Source organism: Zalophus californianus, chromosome 2, assembly GCF_009762305.2.
Source record: "Zalophus californianus isolate mZalCal1 chromosome 2, mZalCal1.pri.v2, whole genome shotgun sequence".
Classification (NCBI taxonomy): domain Eukaryota; kingdom Metazoa; phylum Chordata; class Mammalia; order Carnivora; family Otariidae; genus Zalophus; species Zalophus californianus.
The window spans coordinates 31,782,303-31,801,442 of NC_045596.1; positions in this window are offsets into that span (position 1 = coordinate 31,782,303).

Sequence of the window (19,140 nt, forward strand, 5' to 3'; positions counted from 1 at the left end):
GTTTCTTCATCGGTAAAATACCGATGTATTGTTGGGGTTGTCGGGAGGACAAAATGAGACCACTTGCCTGAAGCTCCCTGCACAGTGCCAGCCTTCTGTAAAGGGTGGTTTCACGGTGATTCATGGGACATAGAACTGGTGGTCTCCCTTTCTAGAATGTAAGCTCCCATAGAATAGGGAATGAGTCTGATGTAGCTAGTGTTCCCTCAGCTTCTGGCAGAGTGATTGGTGCATGATATTTATCAATTGAATATGTCATTTATTTTCTTCCCTTATAAACTTTAAAAATACAAAATCTGCCTGGGATGGGTTATAGAGCATCCTGTACAGTACTGAAGCATGGGCCAGGGGTGCCTGGGTGGCTCAGTTGTTAAGCGTCTGCCTTTGGCTCAGGTCATGATCCCGGGGTCCTGGGATCGATTCCCGCATTGGGCTCCCCGCTCCTCCTTCTCCCACTCCTCCTGCTTGTGTTCCTGCTCTCACTATCTCTCTCTCTCTCTCTGTCAAATAAATAAATAAAATATTAAAAAAAAAAAGAAGCATGGGCCATTCTACCTTTTCTATCCTAAAGTTTAATCTAGAAACTATGCATGAGGGATTTTCTCTCTTCTAATCACTTTCTAAATCCCAAGAGAATTTCTTGCAGTAACTTCAGTATTTTGTCTGGGCTAGAGCCTAGAGAGTCAAATGGAGTGACCAACCATCTTGAATTGCCTGGGATCATCCTAGTTTTAGCACTGAAAATCCTGCATTCCAGGAAACACCACAGTCCTGGGCAAACTGGGATAGCTGGTCACCCTAGAGTCCAACAACAAGATTCATAATAGTCATGATGATAATTTATGGAACACTGACTACATATCAGGCACAATGCAAGTGCTTTAGGTGTATACTCTCACCCCATCCTGCTGGCAACTCTGGAAGCTAATGGTGCTGTGGAAGCAGATGCAAAAGTTCACAGCACAGACTTAAAAAAAATTCTTAGGAAAGGATTAAGCTTCAGAAAGAGTCTAAATAGTTTTCCATTTAGGGCTTTTCCCAAATAAGGTTCCTCTCCCATGTGGTTTTTGGAGGGGCACAGGTGTTCATATTTGCTTTCCCCAGAAGTAGCAGAGGGAGGAGCCAAGTTTCCTGTTCATTGCATTTAATCTCACTCACTCAGCTACAAGTCCTCTTGCAGATATCTTGGACGTGCAGGCTTTGCATGGTAGCATGGGACCATAAAAATGACTGTGCAAACTGAAACTGTGCTGAGCAGTCTTAATAATCAATGAGAAAATTACATTGGTTTGTGATATTTGTTGTTTTTTAAAGATTTTATTTTTATTTTTTTGACAGAGAGAGACACAGCGAGAGAGGGAACACAAGCAGGGGGAGTGGGAGAGGGAGAACAGGCTTCCTGCTGAGTGGGGAGCCCGATGCGGGGCTCAATCCCAGGACCCCAGAATCATGACCCGAGCCAAAAGCAGACGCTTAACGACTGAGCCACCCAGACACCCCTGGTTTGTAATATTTAAAAGTTTTTTGTCAAAATGTTAAAAACTCTTACTATCAACTATAAATGTACAGGGTAATGAAAAGATAGTAAAACTAATATTCGTTTAGTAGATGGTAATTTAAAACAGTAGAAACATTGAGAATTGAAGTGTTGCAGTTCTTTGTCAAAAACGTATCAAGAGTAGTGTGATTGGTGCTTGTCTTCTCATCACATAACTCATGATTTTTTTCTATGCCTTAGAAAATTGTCACACTGTAAGTGTGGATCAGTTTCCCACTTTCTCTCCTTTGCACTTTCAATGTTGTAAAAGACACCTGCGAATTCCTTTAGTGTAAAGTATTTTGCCCGGAGTGCTTTCTCTGGGATATCTCCATCATTACAATCCTGTCGTCATTTATGTCAGGAAGTTCACCTTCACTAGGTTTCTCTGTCTGCATGTCCAGAATCTCTCACATTCAGCTATTTCGTCTATTCATGTTCAGTTAGAGTTCGCTTCCAACATTATCCCTTTTTGTTTCCTTACTTCGCTTCCTTTTTTGTTGGCCACCTCCTTCTTTTGATTATCCATTTTTGGAAATTGTCACAGGAGTTCATCTTTGAGAGACAAGGAAGAAACACAACTAAAGGCTTTGCTGTCTGTAAATTTAACAACATATGCTTAGTGACCAATCACCAAGTGACTTTTTTTTTTTAAAGATTTTATTTATTTATTTGAGAGAGAGAATGAGAGGGGAGAGGGTCAGAGGGAGAAGCAGACTCCCTGCCGAGCAGGGAGCCCGGTGCGGGACTCGATCCCGGGACTCCAGGATCATGACCTGAGCCGAAGGCAGTCGCTTAACCAACTGAGCCACCCAGGTGCCCTCACCAAGAGACTTTAAAAGAAGTGAAGTGATTATTCATGATCATACTGTATATGTTATTTATGTAGGGCCTTGTGGAATGAAGGGCTAGCAAACGAGCTTGCAATTTACTTTATTTATACCATTTCTCACAGTTAACTTACCATAGCATCTGAAAAGAAAATGTTTTGTTGAGATCTGGCACCATTTACCTAAACCATGGTAAATTGAAATTTGTGCGTGTTAGAACCAGGCATGGTGAAGACTTGCAGTACTTAAATACTTCACCTCTGCCTAGTCCCCTCTGCTGCTAAGTTCCTCTTTAGAAAGAATCTATTTCCTATCCCTGTGGATCACTTCACTTCTCTTAAAATAGTGGAATGCAAGGGTGGGGGGCAAGAATCAATATTCTTTTTTTTTAAGATTTATTCATTTATTTATTTGACAGAGAAAGAGATCACAAGCAGGCGGAGTAGCAGGCAGAGGGAGAGGGAGAAGCAGGCTCCCACTGAGCAAGGAACCCAATGCAGGACTTGATTCCAGGATCCCAGGATCATGACCCAAGCCGAAGGCAGTTGCTTAACCAACTGAGCCACCCAGGAGCCCCAGAATCAATATTCAAATCATGTTTAGACCACCCAACAACTAGATAATGCATTATTTTTAGTCTTTGAAATGGAAATATCAAATAGCATTTGTTGAATGCCTCTATGCCAATAACTGTTAGGATCTTTAACAAAATTTTCAACAGTCATCACAACAAATATTTGGGGTACAAATTATTATGCTCATTTTACAGGTAAGGAAACAACCTCAAAGAGATGAAGTAATTGGACCAAGGTTACAGATGAACTGGCGGGGCCATAGTCGAACATGAGCTTGTCTAAATTCATGTCCTTGCTTTTGCTCTTCACTATAATGCTTCCCATTACCCCCTTTATTTCCCATATGAACTGGGCATCTGTAATTCCATACTTTAGTGCTATTTGTGATCCCTGGTATTGTCACCAACATAGCATCTAAATGGCTAATTCTATGGACTAATCCCAGTGTTCTGGAAGACCCTCCATAGGCATCCCCAATTATTCCCTAAAGTTTTATTGATAGCTCAGAAGGAAACTGTTACAATATTTCCAAAAATATCAGAAGAGAAATGACAATAAAAAGCTATTTCTCAGCTTCTCTTTTTGATGGTGACCATAGTTAAAGAGCAGATTCCCCTGATCTGCTTGGAGAGACCCAGTTCAGAACTTCTCTATACATAAATTCAAACAAGAAGTCTGCAAGAATCAGGTTTGAGGAATCAAGATCCAGACACCTCCTAAACTCTGGTTCTTAAACTCAGCTGCACATTGGAATTACCTGGTCATCTTTTTAAACTACTAATGCTGGCACCCCACCAACCCCAAGATTCTGATTTTGTTGCCCCTGGGTGAAGCCTGGGCATTCAGATTTTTAAAAGCTTCCCAAGTGAGTCTAACACATAGCAAGTTTGAGAACAATTGACCTAAGCAATCTAATGAGGAAAGGTTGCCACAGATATTAATGGTATTAATTATCAATACTTGGAGTGTGTTTTTACTGGAAGAAGTTACACCTGTGAATGATAAAGGCTAACATGTGAATCACTTAAGTCAATAGGGAAGATATTTTTTAATCAAAGATAGGTTGAAAAAGAAAATGGTATGCAATTCACATAAAAGCAAACACAAGATGGGGCACCTGGGTGGCTCAGTCGGTTAGGTCTGATGCTTAGTTTTGGCTCAGGTCATGATCTCAGTGAGATTAAGCCCCATGTGGGGCTGTGTTCTGGGTGTGGAGCCTGCTTAGGATTCTCTCTCTCCCTCTTTCTCTACCCTCCCCCACCACGTGTGCACACGCATGCACTCTAAGAAAAAAGCAAACATGGGACAATGGCATGTGCATGTATGTATATGTGTATAAATGAAAACTGACAAGTGTCCTGAGATTGGGTTGATAGTCAATGGGGACTTAAGCCTTATCTGTAAGAGAATAAATTATTGTATGACTTTGTAGTTAAGAGCAAAGTAGGTTTTAAAATTTATTGGTTTGGAGGTTTCATTTTTCTTTGTTTTTTTTTTTTTCTTTGTTTCCAAAAGAAGTGTTTTTATTTCTTTGAGCTACAACCACCAGGTGGATGCTGCAGTCCTCAGCGGGCACAGTCCTCAGACTGTTGAAGATAATGTAGAAAAGAGGAAATAAAGACTAATTTAATTTTATCCCAGACTTTGGCATAGACACAAAAAAAGAAGTCATTCTTTTTCCCAAAAGAAAGGGCACTATTTGTACCTCTAGAGACTGTCTTGTTCTGAATCATTTCCCATCTGTTTTGTGGGAGAGATACAAGATTTTTCCCCAACCATCAGAGAATTTTTTTTTAAATTGAGGCACTATTTGAGTGACTAAATAAAGTGCAGGGAAACCTCTTGAGGTTGCAGAAGTGAGAAAAAAACATGACAAAGGGGCTTTATCATACACACTTATAAAATAATAAATTATAGGGAAATTATCTAAAATGTTTGCACAGGATGGTCAAACCTGGGTTGTTAGTTACTGCCAAGAAAGAGAACCTGGAAGGCATTATACATTACAGAACTGAAGGTGGCCCAAAAGGGCATAAGAAAAATAATAATGACAAATGTCACTTATTGAATGAATATAATATTCTAGTTATCATTCTAAGCACCTTGCCTCAATAATCTTATTTTGTCCTTATAAAGCAATATATTATGATCAGCTTGATTTTACAGATGAAGATGAAATTAAGTAACTCACCCCAGGTCACATGCCTAGTAGGAGGTAGTGTGGTTCCATATCAAAGCTCTGACGGCCACACAGTGCTACTTCCCAGCAGTCAAGGCAATGTTTCCCCCAGTGGGCACTGCAGAGTACCAGGAACAATGGCAGTAATGATGGCAAAAACAACTCCATGGGCAGATCTACAAAGCAAAACTGGTTTCTTTACTAACAACATGTCTGTAATATGTTCCTATGAGTCAAGATTCGGAAAGAGATGGAGATCACATGATTTGACTTTAAAGTTCCATTTTCACAGATCGTATTGCAGAAGACACTATGGAAAATGCTATTGAAGGAGACTGAAGAGTTTCCTTATGGAGAAAATGAAATGAACCTTTTGGGGAGAGGTAATGATTGAGGAAATATGGCAGTGATTGAGGTACACTTGCCCCTCAGAGACTCAGATGGGGGAGGCCCAAAGCTGGGTTTGGGGAGTGGGAAGTGTTGGAAGGTGAAGATAGCGCAGAAATGGGAACTAGAGAGGAGTTCAAAGCAGCAGCTGTGGTCAATATCAAGGAAGGATATCAGTGGTCAGTAGGTGGCTATAGCAGGGAGTGAAATAGGGACTAAGGCAGATTTGAGTTTCTACAATAAGGACAAAAGTTGGGGCATGTGTATCAGGAACAAGTTAGAAGTTAACACATAAAAACTGGGCTTGGAGTCAGGACTGATAAGCAGCCAAGATGGCATCTTATTGTGCCACAAAGTAAGGAAATACTGAAAACAAAACAAAGCAAAACAAAAGAACAAAAAAACCCAACCCTATATTGATGGAGATACATCAAAATGTCATAGAAGCCAACTGAAAGAGCTCCCAATGGCCAAAGCCAGAACACTTTGAGCAACAAAATGAAGAAGTAATGGATTATAACCCAAGGTATAAAATAAATATCCATGATCCATACTGATACAAATAAATGATTGGATAAATAAATAGGGAGAAGAGAGAAATAGCCTCTGCCGAAAAATTCCAATTAAATTATGTAGGTACTCCACTGTCGAGGAAGGAGCACATAAATCCCTACTCTTTAAGTGCAGGTTGAGCATAGAACGTCTTTCCAAAAGTAGAGTAGGGAAAGGTGAGGGGATAATAACTTCACAGGGATGAAACTGACAAACACTACCTCTGCCAGGTGATCAAGGTCAATATCAACAGTGACAAATCATGTTGATCGTATGTAGTCTTGATACAATGTAACAAGAATGGCACTTTACCTCTATGATGTTCCTTTAAAAGCCCATAACCCTAGTCTAATTGTGAAAAAAAAAAAAATCAGACATTGGACGCATTCTGAAAGAGGGCCATCCTACAAAATAATTAATCTGTTCACCTCAAAACTGTCATCAAAAGTCATCAAAAACAAGGAACTTCTGAGATACTGTTACAGCTAACAGGAGCCTAAGCAGACATGACAAGTAAAAGTAATGTGACATCCTCAGTGAGATCCTGCAGCATGAAAAGGACATAATGTAGAAACCGGAGAACTCCAAATGAACTATGCAGTTTGGTTAATGATAATGTTTCAATATTAGTTCATTAATTATAACAAATGTACCATCAGAATGTATGTTATTAACTAGGGGAAACTAGGTGAAGGGGTCTATGGGAACTCTGTCCTAACTTCTCAATTATCCTGTCATATAAAACTGTTCTTAAAAAGTAAAGTTTAGGGAGCCTGGGTGGTTCAATGGGTTAAGCATCTGCCCTCAGCTCAGGTTATGACCCCAGGGTCCCAGGGTCGAGTCCGATATCAGACTCAGCGGGGAGTCTGCTTCTCCCTCTACCTCTCCCCCCTGCTTGTGCTCTCGCTCTCTCTCAAGTTCTCTCTCAAATAAATAAATAAATAAAGTAAAGTTTAGTTTTTAAAAAGTCTGAGTTTTCAGTTTCACCCCCTCCCCCTGTCTTATGTTTAGGCCTGTTATGTATTGAATTGTTTACCCTAAAAATTTGTATATTGAAGTCCTAACCCCCAGTACCTAAGACTGTGACCTTCTTTGGAGAGCAGGTCTTTACAGAAGTAATCAAGTTAAAGTGAGGTCATTAGGGTAGGCCCTATTTTAATGACTAGTGTCCTTATAACTAGAGGAAATGCGGACACAGAGATATGCAGAGGGAAGAGACACAGCATGAAGGTGACCATCTACCAGCCAAGGAGAGAAGCCTAGAACAGATCCCTCCCTCACAGCCTGCGGAAGGAACCAACCCACCTTGATCTCAAGACTTCTGGCCTCCAGAACTATGAGACACTACATTTCTGTTGTTTAAGCCACCCAGCTTGTGGCATTGTGTCCTAACGGCCCCAGCAAACCAATATAGGCCTGAAGAGAAGGACTTAAACTGCATTTGCCCAGAGAAGAGGAAAAAGAGGCTGATGCTGAAGGAGCTCAGTTGGAAGGGCATCTTAGTCTCACACTGGGTGGCTTATAATCAACCAACATTCATTTCTCAGTTCTGGAGGCTGCAAGTCCAAGATCAGGGTACCAGCAAGGTCAGGTGAAGGCTCCCTTCTGTGCTGCAGACTGCCAACTTCTCAGTGTGTCTTCACATGGTGGAAGGGGCAAGGGAGCTCCGTGGGGTCTCTTGTATAAGAACACTAATCCTATTCGTGAGGGCTCCCCCCCTCATGACCTCCCAAAGGCCCTACCTCCTGATACCATCACACTGGGCACTACATATCCCACCAATTCAACATATGAATTTAGGGGCAAACAGACATTCAAACCATAGCAAAGGGGCAAAGACCAAAACCCTAGAGGTTTATTTCCCAGTATTATAAAAGGTGATGGATGTTTGGAGTTCTCGTGAAATTTCTGCCCCCCTTGCATGCAGCATCCAGACACTGAGACGCTATAATGGTTGGACCCTACATGCCACAGCCTCAAACCCTAGAAGAATTCCTGTGACAAAGCTTGCAGATAATGAAGAGGGCCGCTATGAAGTGGGACCACCTGGTGCTCAGTGCCCCAAAGACAGCTGAAGATCAGCAGCAAGAAGGACAATGGCCTCCTTCCTCATTTTTGAAGTACTGTGTAAGCCCCCAGGATCATTTTATAAACTTAGAGAAGGGGACGGTCTCCCAAAATATGCTTCTGATAAAACTTTTCAACCCTTAAAAGAAAAGGCTCAGATTAACAATTTGATTTAAAATGTGACATTTTTTATTCAGTGGTTGGGGGGAAAGTCAAAACCATTAAAAATTGCGAAGAAAATCAAAATCACCTACAATCCCACCATCCTGTACCCTTCTAGTTATCCTACATATCTCCAGAACACAGGCTGGTTCTTGCAGACAATTTTACACTGGGCAGAATGCTGGCACCTGCTTTTGGGCTATGGCATGCTTTCTCTAGGTCCTTTGTGCTAGTACATTCATGGAGAATCCAGAACCAAGACTTGGATCAAGGGTTCTTTGCCTGAGGCTTCAGCTGGGACTTGGGTCCCACCAGCCAGGTACAGGCCATTTCTCATATCTTCTCTTTCATCTGTGCCAGAGTTCACATCCACTCTTGTAGAGAAAATGCAGAGAAGCCACCAAGAGTACCCTGAGGCCAGGTGGAATTCTAAAATATGACCCCATCTGGCTTTTCCTGTCCCTCAAGACCCCTGGATCATGACAGATCCCAGGTTCATTGTTATCCCAGACTCCAGCAATATTCTCCATCTTCTGAAAGCGTAGGTGCATGGCACCCATGCCTCATCATTTTTCCCATCTGTCAGCACATACTTGTTCTCACCATTGGAAGTCAAGGCTGAAAAATCTGATTCGGTTACACCTGGCGTACTAGCGCTATTTACTGGTGTGCACAGCAGATTTGATTTATGATAAGTATGTTGAAAACATCAATTTGGTGCTTTGAAGTGTGGTGGGGGTAAGGGGGAAGCTGCTGCATTGTGTTTCGGAGAAGAGGGAAGACCTTTTGTCTGTTTGTCACATGAGAAAATTAAATTCACAGTTTGGTTGCAAAGGAACCATAAAATCGAGCCAGACAAAAGTCACACAAGCAGACATTTGGAAGAACCCAAGCCTTTTGCTTTTCCGGGAGCACCTTGATTTGGAGTTTTTGGAAATGAACCAAGTATTTCCAAGGAAGTAAAAGTAAGCCTTCCTTGTTGACCCTCCCTCTCCCCCCCTACCCTCTTCCTCTTTTCTCCCTTCTTCCTTCCCCATTTCTTTTTTCACCAGCCCTTCAGCTGCCATTTGTATGACTGGAGGAAAGCGGGGCAAACGAAATCAGTGCTCCTCTCCACCCCTTATAAAACTAAGGGAAAAAAAATCCTTTCAAAAAAGGTTTCAAATGAACGTATGCATTCCCAGACCCCTGTTTCAACAAGGGCTCTCATTTCTGATAAAGGCAGAGCTTTCTGAGATCGTGGGCCAGCCCAAGTAAGGAGATTTAAAAACCCTGACAACCACTAGTCTTGTTTCATGTCATGACTGCACCATTGGTTTCCCTGATGTTGAATCAGCATTCTGCAGACCACATAAAGTTCAGGTCTACCTTCGCAAAGTGAAAGTGCTGAATTATATTGAAACCTTAGGAAAAAAATAAACCAACCTTGCCTCAAGTCTCTAAGTATCAGCTCTCAAAGTTTTGTTTTTATCTGGAATTACAGTAAACTCATTTCGAACGGTTGAGGAATGCGGTCTTCTGAGTAATGTACTCTTATACTTAATTGCAAGTTACTGCATTTACTATCAGGCCCTTCTTCCTCTCCCTGGTCTTTGCCTAGCCTGGGCTAGATCTCCTATAGGCTTCATCCACTTGCAGGCCCAGAGGTGCCTCAGTTTCTGGTTGGGGCAAGAGGTCAGTGGCCCCAAGTACACCATGGTAGGTAGGACTTCATAATTCAGTCGTAAAGTTAACCAATCATCCATATCCTGGGACTCCTGGAGCCCCTGGGAGTGCTACTGCCCATCCTTTGTTGGGGAGAAGGGTCAGGCAGATCTGTGTTCAGAGTCTACCTTGGCCTCGGCAGCACCAGCTACAATGCCATGGGCCACAGTCTACTGTCAGCCACAGTGTAGCTGACTCCCAATTGTTGGATTATACTCACCGGTGCCAATGGGTACCAAAGCTGGTTTAGACTTGGCCTGAGTACACACTGTTCTTTGACCACTATGCCTTGAGCCACTTGGCCTCCTTCCCCAGCCTGGCTTCCGCAGCCGGGTAGCACCCCAGATCATTGCCTGTGTCCAGAGCAGCCTCACATCTTGTCTCACCTCCCTGCCAACCACCACCCCTTGCCCCAGGCTGAGCTTCCTCTCCATGCCCAGACCTGCTCCTATATATCACATGCCCTCCATGGATGTCTCACTTTGAAAGAATGAAAAATACACAGATGACTTAAATATGTTGAGTCTAATCATCTTCTTGATTGTTTCAAAGGCACTTCACAAACTTGTCAGGCTTTAGACTCAGCTTCCTGAGTACCAGGGCTTTTGGAGGATGGAAGATCCAAGAGTAGAGTTAAGATCTAAATGGGCCTGATCCCAAGACACTCTTGAAAATTAGGTGACTTTTAGCAAATTGCTTAACTTCTTTTCTTATCCAAAAAGAAGACAATTACACTTACCTCATGAGTTTTCTGTGGGGGCTAAAGATTATGTATATAAAAAAGACTTGATTAATTAAAGAATTCCTAATATCAGCTTGACATTTCCATTCCTGTAAAAGCAGGAATTTGGGCTTATTTAGCTGTTTACATCCTGGTGGGAGGCAAAAAAATTTACCTAATTGTTGTTCCATTATAATGTTCTGTTTGCTGTCTCGCTCCCCCAGTAGACTATTAACTTCTTGAGGCCATCTGGTGTGTCTGGTTCTCTACATACCTGTACAAGCACCAGCAGCATAGTACCTGCCACATGAATGTTGAGTACATGACTTCCATCAGCTGCGTCACTCTCATAGCCAAGCCTGGGGATCATGTCTCTACTGTATACTCCTGGGTATCTCTGAGGCAGGAATTGTGCCAACCTGGCAGGAGCTACAGTAAAGGGGGAGAACTGTTCCTCTCCCACTTCCTACTGCCAATACTATTAAGAGAGGGTGAGGGGCGCCTGGGTGGCTCAGTTGTTAAACATCTGCCTTCAGCTCGGGTCATGATTCCGGGGTCTTGGGATCGGGCCCCGCATCGGGCTCCCTGCTCCGCGGGAAGCCTGCTTCTCCCTCTCCCTTTTAAATAAAAAATCTTAAAAAAATTAAAAAAAAAAAAGAGCGGGTGAGAATATCTGGCAGATGTGAGTAAGGCAACAAAACCCAGTGAGCCTTCCTGATGCCTCCTGTTGCTATTCCCTACAATTATGCTGTGAGCTGGGCCAATGGGGCCTTGGCCAAGCAGAAAGGCCAGCTGAGTAGCAAAGAGACTCCTTTTTCCCACCAGCCCAACCTCTACCATTTGACCCTCTTTCATCAAGGCACTGTGTTTCCAGGAGGCCCAGTAAGTAGAGTATTGCTTTCTAAAAGACAGCAGGTTGATGAGGTCTTCATTCTTTCCTTCATTTGTTCATTCAGTCATTCATTCTATAAACATTGATTGAACACCTACTATGTTGGTTGTTCTAGATGTTGAAGAGGCAACATCCAGACCCTCAAAGAACTCTGGAACTCCTAAAGGAAACAAACAAGGAAATAGGCAATAATGATACAGTGGTATGAGAGATAGAACAGAAGGAAGCAGGGGGCTGTGAGCACACATGAGTGCCTGTGGACAGGACGGTGTAGAATATGGATGGAGGCTGAAGCTCAAGAGAGCCTTGGGCAGGAGGGGATTTAACTTCTTGAAGGGTGAGTAAGCATTAGGCAGGTAAATCAAGAAAGTGTGGAGGGTGAAGGGAGAGTTATCCAGTAGGACACAGGGACAAAGACAACAGCATGTGCAAGAAAGAATAGAGGGTCAGGAAGTAGCAAACGGGGATCTGGTGAGGATGAACCCAGTGGATGGATCAGGGTATCAGTTCCAAACTCCCGGAGACAGGGAGATGAATGTCCTTGGGTGGAGACTCAGGGTACTGGAAAGGTAGGTGGGAGGTGATATGAAGCCTTTATCCACTTCTGGCTTTACACACAAGGAAGCCAAGATCTGGAGACAGGAAATCATTAAGGTTATACAGCAAGTGATTGGCATAATGGGACCTGGAGCTGGTCCTCTGTGCCTAAAGGAGTGAGAAGAAATCAGCTTCTCAAAATGGTATATTGCTCCAGGCCCCACTGTGTTGGAACCCACATTCCCACCCCACCCCCACCAAAGAACTGCCTTCTCCTCAATTGGTCAAAGATATCGATGATAACCATTAGCCACTAGAGGTGGTAATGACAGTTCAGAGGATCCTTAATAGAAGAACTAGAGGACTCCCCAGCTGTCCTCACAAAGCTTACCAGAGGTCCTTTGTAGGCCTTAAAATCTCAAAGCCCAGACACAGTCTCTCTTGAATGGCATCCTTGAGTCTATGATGCGATGTCACATCCTGCATCTTTTTCCTTTGAGAGTCATTCTTTTCTAGTACTGCTTTTACTACTCAAATATTCCTGCTGATGTTCATGCACCCTAAAGAAGTAGAAATTTAGGTAGCATCCACTCTTTGCAGAATTTTTCTTGCTCCTTTGTTTTTCCTTTTTAAGAAGTTATACCCGTCTTTCCAATTATAATGAATCAGGCACAAGACAAAGTAAATCATTCTGGACTTTTTTTTTTTTTAAATTCATAAACAATGTAGTTGAATAAAAACTAATTTTAAATGAAAATACATGTCACACAACAGAGTGCATATTTTTCAGGCCTTGTGTCTCTTTTCTCATAGAAACAAACAACATGTGAAAAATAGCAAAATAGATCATAAAGATGTCTGCATTATACATTGCAATTCCTTCCTAAAATCCTTTTTCTTTTTTGAAATTAGGGCTGCAGAAGCCTTAATTTCCTTGGTTCAACAAGTTGTGAAGATTAATATATATTCATTAATTCATTTATTCATCCACATGGGATCAGCTTCACAATTTGTGAAATGTGCAAAATGGAAATGTGGTGCCCCTTGTCCAAAGTTTTTAAGAATTTTCAAAACAACATATACAAATCATTAAACCAAACATTAAACTCACCTTTTTCTTTTTAAAGATTATTTATTTATTTGAGAGAGCGAGAGAGCACGAGAGTGGGGTGAGGAGCAGAAGGAGAAGCAGGCTCCCCGCTGAGCAGGGAGCCCGATGTGGGACTTGATCCCAAGACTCCGGGATCATGACCTGACCTGAAGGCAGACATTAACTGACTGAGCCACCCAGGCACCTAAACTCATCTTTCTGAACATGAGGCCCTGTGCAACTACACAGGTTGCAAGCCTATGAAGCCCACCCTGCATCCACCAAGTTATGGGCCAGGCCCTGGGCTACAATGGTGAACCAGAGAGATGAGGTCTGTGCCCTCCCTCTGGAGCTTACAAATGAAAGGAGTAAAGGCAAGGGAAGTTTGATGAGGACTAAGAAAAGGGAAGTAGTGGATCATCTAGGAGTTCCCTCATCTAAGGCCAATGAAGAACTCCCTAAGGAAATGACATGTAGGTTAAGGATGGATGAATGACTTAGGTTTAGCCAGTCCAAGAGTAGAAAGGAAAGTGCTTTCAGCCAAAAGAAGAGGATAAATAAAAGACTGGAGAACATACTGGAAAGTGTGACATGCTTGAGGAGTGTATATGACTGTAGCAAAGAGAACATGGCGGTGTGTGGTTGAGGGCAAGATGGAGAGAGATGAGGGCCAGCCCTGAAGGGAGTTTGGATTTTATCTGAAAGGTGGTGAGAAGTTCTTATGGGTGTCTTAGGCTGCTCTTAGCTCCACAGTGGGCCAGGAAAGGAAAGAAATCAATGATGTTGTTCCTTCCTTATTCCTGATGAAGAGTAAGGGGAAAACAGGAAGTTAGCCTGCAGAGTTGCATTAGCAGCAAGTTCTAGTTTGACAAGTCGTTCAGCCTTTGCTCCAGACCACGATCTTACCACCTTGGAGCTGGTGCTTCTCCACAGCCTGATCAGCAGATTGGAAGAATAGGGGAGACAGATCCTTCCTCTTCTACCACCAGAGTTCTGTCAGTGGAAAATGTGTTCCAAGCCTTCTGGTTTGTCCCTTAGCAAAAGTGGTAGGGTGGTAACCAGTGCTTTCTATGAAGGCTTCCTAGACTATTTGGCACCCATTGTGCATACTGGCAGTTACATGTTTACTGGTTTGCCTTCCCTACCAGACTATGAGCTGCTTGAGAGCAAGAAATATGTCTTATTCATCTCTGTATTCCAGTTCCTCACAAGCTAGCAATAAATGTATTGATAAATTGAATTAAATTACACTAAGTATAATGATACCCAGGGTATTTTATGCATTCAGTTATTTTAGGGAGACTGAATTTGAAAACCATTAAACATATACAAATTTTATAAGAAAAAAAATTTTTGGATTCTGAGCCACTGCTTTAAAATACACCTTTGGAACCCAATATTTTTTCTAATTTGGGGACTGTCCAGAAATGACCAAAGCATATGTACACTTGATCATAAGCTTCTTGGCAGACAGCACTATGTGTTTTCAACTTTGATCTCCCACAGGGCATGGCATTTAATATGTGGCTCGTTTTTCAATGAATGTGTAGATCACACACATACACACACATGGATACACACCAACTCATGCATGTATTTTGCACCATTAGAGGGTTTTACAGGTACAGATTTGGGTAGTTTGTTTTGTTTAAATTACAATAAAAGTATAAACAGGAAAGCACACCAGAGTCTACAGGAGACATATCAAAGGCATGTAAATGAGTAGTTATTACGCATCAAAAAGTCATAAAGGTGGATGATAATATCAACTATTTAGTGGAAGAATTTCTCCATGTGATGTTTCACAGAAAAATATATAAGGAGGGAAATGGGATTAAATGTTACATATCTTCAAACTCTAAAAAGAAGCGTGAAATGATTTAGATAAAACGCTACAACTGTAAAATCAATTCAGACAGGAAATGTTCAAGAATAAGTGATTTTCAAGAAGGATGATTTTATGATCTGACATAGAAATAGTTGAACAAAGGGAAGAATTGCCCTACTCTGGAGTGTTACTAAGAAGCCAATGGGAGAGTGTTTGGTGAACCACTTATAACTAGACAGCCAGCCAGAAAAAGAGGGGGTGGAGTCTCCGAGGAACCAGACAGAACTGGGATTTTCTCAGCTGTGTTTGCAGTTTCACTTAGGTTCCGTTCAAAGTCGTCTCTAACATTTAATAAAAACAGATGCAATTTTTCTTATAGCTCTTTAGCGTCTAGAATACAAATCCCTCATCTTATCACTGACCCGCTCCTCTGTCCTCAGGTATCCCTTCTGCTTCTCCTCCTTTGTCCCTGGGATCCATGGTTATCACCAGACTCTGCTAAACTGCCCCCACCACTTGGTAACTTGCTCCTGTCTCTCCATTCCTACAGCCTCCAGAAGCCTGGCCCAATGGGCCCCTTAAACACCTGCCCTCCCCCAGAAGACAAGCACAACCATTCCTCCGAGCTGGAAGAGACCTTGGAGTTTATCTGACTAAAGAGAGACTTGCAGTGACTTCCATGATATCACAGAGCTGTTTCAGTCACAAAACCAACTTAAGAACCTCACTCTTCCATCTCCTGGTGCCACCTCTTCAACTTCTCTGTGTCTAGTCCAGGAGCAGCAGGTACAATTGGCTTCCCAAAGAGAGTTTTCATGAATTTCTTGCATTAGTAATTGAACTCTAGACCACTCTAAAAGGTAACTTTCAAATCCACCTGGTGCATTTATTTCCCTGATTGAAATCATTTTAATGTTTCCCTGTCTTGACCAATCTTTACTCATGCATGTATATGATTTTTCTGTTGGTATAATCAGTGCATATGCTTCTCATGCCACTTTTGTTTCACTTCCACAGTCATGGGTGAACACTTTTCCAGCATTCTAGAGCAGCGCTGCCCAATAGAACCTTCTATGATAATGAAAATGTTCAAAACCTGCATTTTGATGGTAGCCACTAGGCACATGTGCCTCTTCAGCCCTTGAAGTGGGGCTAGAGTAACTGAGGAACTGAATTTTCTTATTTAATTTTAATCCATTTAAATGCAAATGTAGACATCCACTTGAAGCTAGTGACTCAAAGATTGGCCAACACAATTCTAGAGTGATCATGCCTGTTTCTTACAATGGACACATAGTATTTCATTGCATTGAATCTTGGTTTATTTTATGGTTCCCCTGTCCTTGGACATTTAAAATGCTTTTGATTTTTGCTATTATAGCAGATGTAGTATTATGTACAGTTATACATACACTGCCATAAAAAATCATTGCTCATATGGCATTTTTCTTCTTTTGATATATTTGTTTAATTTAACTTTCTGCAAATGAAATTATATCTACCTCTGCAAATGAAATTACAAGAGTCTTTTGACTGAGATATCCTTCAGAATCTCAAAGGAGCCCCCAACTGCCTCCCCCCCTCCTATTATATACCTTTGGGAGCAAGAAACTCTGTCCAGAATCTGGGCCTTTCATTCCTAAATCCTCTGGCGAGGCCTCACTCTCATCCTTTTTTTTTTTTTTTCTGCTTCCCCAGCATCCCTCACTCATGTTTTGGGGCTCCTTTCCCCCAAGCTAGCTTTATTCTCTTTTATTGTTCTTAGGAACAAAGATGCAGGTCATTTTGATTTAAGGGATTTGCTGCTAATCCAGGCAGGCAAAATGGAAAGGCCAGGGATGTTCCGAAAGTTTGGAGTCTGGGACATAACCCACAGCTCCAGTCCCAATTCCCCACTCCTGGCCAGGGAAGTAGAGGGGCTGCAAATGCAGTGTTTGAAGTGAGACAGATCTGGTGACATTAGTGTCCCTGAGCAACCTTGGCTCTCTATGGCACTTGCCATCTTTGCCTAGATCCTAGCCTCACATAACACAGGCAAGAAACGCTGCACAGAGAATATCAACTCAACCCCATCCATTAGAGAAAAAGAACAGACCACTTTCCAGGTCACTTTGATGGTGAAAGCTGCCAAATCTGAGCACTTCCACTCAGATTTTCAGGTTGGACAATGTCAAGAATGAAGTCAACACTAAAGAAACATGTTATGGAGCCCCACAATCATAAGGCACTAGGAAGAAAACAACTCAGGTAACACTCCACCAGAAAAGGAAGGACGGAAAACAATGAGATTCATCACTAGATCATACAAGATAATTAAGTTAAAGAGATATTTTAAAACTGTGAATAAGCACGGGCATGGTAGAGAGAACATTCAGCAGACAGCAAGAACACAAGGCAGCTGTCCTTAGAAACAAGGCAGTTTGCTACAGTTTTTGGTTCATAGGTGGGTTGATCATCGCAAAGGTCAGGATTATTTCATGATTGTTCAAGATCTTCATGCCTGTCACCTCAGACAACTATCATGTAAGGAACCAGACTGAGTTAGCCTATGGGGAGCAGAACTTATGGAATGAAAACCCTGATCAAATAGAACCTAGAGTCCACCTACCTCTGGAATTTTCAGTTGCATTATGTCCTTTTTCTCTGTCACTGGAGTTTACAGCCTTGTGGCATTCCTATTAGGAGGCTCCTGGGTAAGGAGCTGTGCCAAAGAAACCAGTCTTACAGAGATAAACATTTGGAGGAAATTCCCTCTTTAATAATCCATAGAAATCAAACATTAATGCAGGAATAACAATATACTGGGAATGGAAAGGGAGGGTGTTGTAGTCTGCCAATTGATCAAGTCATTTGAACTTTGTTGGGTGTCACCTTCCTTTTTTTAGAAAATAAGTGTAGTGGGAAAGATAAGTGGTTTTTAAACTTAATTTTGACTAAACCTGTAGTCTTAAACTTCATTTGACAACTTGGATTAGTTGTAATCAGGAATCCAGAGAAGATCTCAGGGAAAAGTGGAGGAGTCCTGGTTAAACCAGGATGGGCCTGGAGCCCATCTACTCCACTTCCCTACATCCCTCTAGAAGCACCCCCAGGGAAGTCCTGGTGACTCAATCTGGGAACCGTCAGACTAGAAGATCCCTGAGTTCCCTTAAAGCTTAGAAATCAGGAATAGTGTGGTGCTGGATACAGACATCCATTCTTCAACTTGTTCTCAGTCTTCTAGCCCCTATGTGCCCCCCTTCCCCTAGCTTTTAATATGTATTAATACGTGCCTTAAAAAAGCAAGTTAAACAATATTTAACTCTAAAAGCCTTCATTTTCCTTAGATGTCAGAACATGTCAAATCAAACACTTGTCTCCAAAAGAATATTTTAAACATTAAATATAGCTCCTGATAATCAAAATACAGTGTTTTGAGGTTTTGATACAGAGTGTCTTAGTCCTTTTGGGCATCTATGATGAAATATCATAGACCAAGTGGCTTAGAAACAATAGAAATTTATTTCTTACAGTTCTGGAGGCTGGGATGTCCAAGATTCAGTATCTGGTGAGGGAAAGCTTCCTAGTTCATAGATGGCTTTCTTTTCACTGTGTTCTCACTTGGGGAAAAGGGCAAAAGAACTTTCTAGGGCCTTTTTTTATAAGGATGCCAAACCCATTCACTTCCCAAAGGCCCCAACCTCTAATAACATCATCTTTGGGGTTAGGATTTCAGTACATGAGTCTAGGAGACACAAACACTCAGACCATAGCACATAGCAAGAATCACACATCATTTGGGATCTTTGAGACAACTGGTCCTGATCCCATAAACGTAGTCCACAATGTAGTCAGTCAGGGATCCAAGCACTTTCCAGCTCTGTTTCACATTCCTAGCAGGCAGTCCTTTTTCCTCCCTGAATGTGTTGTCTTCTCATGGCAAGATGGCTACCGCTTCTCTGGGCCCCATCTTCACATTCCAGACAGGAAGAAAGAAGAACAAAGGGCCAAAAAACATTTTCTCTTTAGAAAAAACTCCGCCTTGTAGATTGGGAATGGCATGCTCCCCAGGAACTTCCACCTACATTTCAGTATCCAAA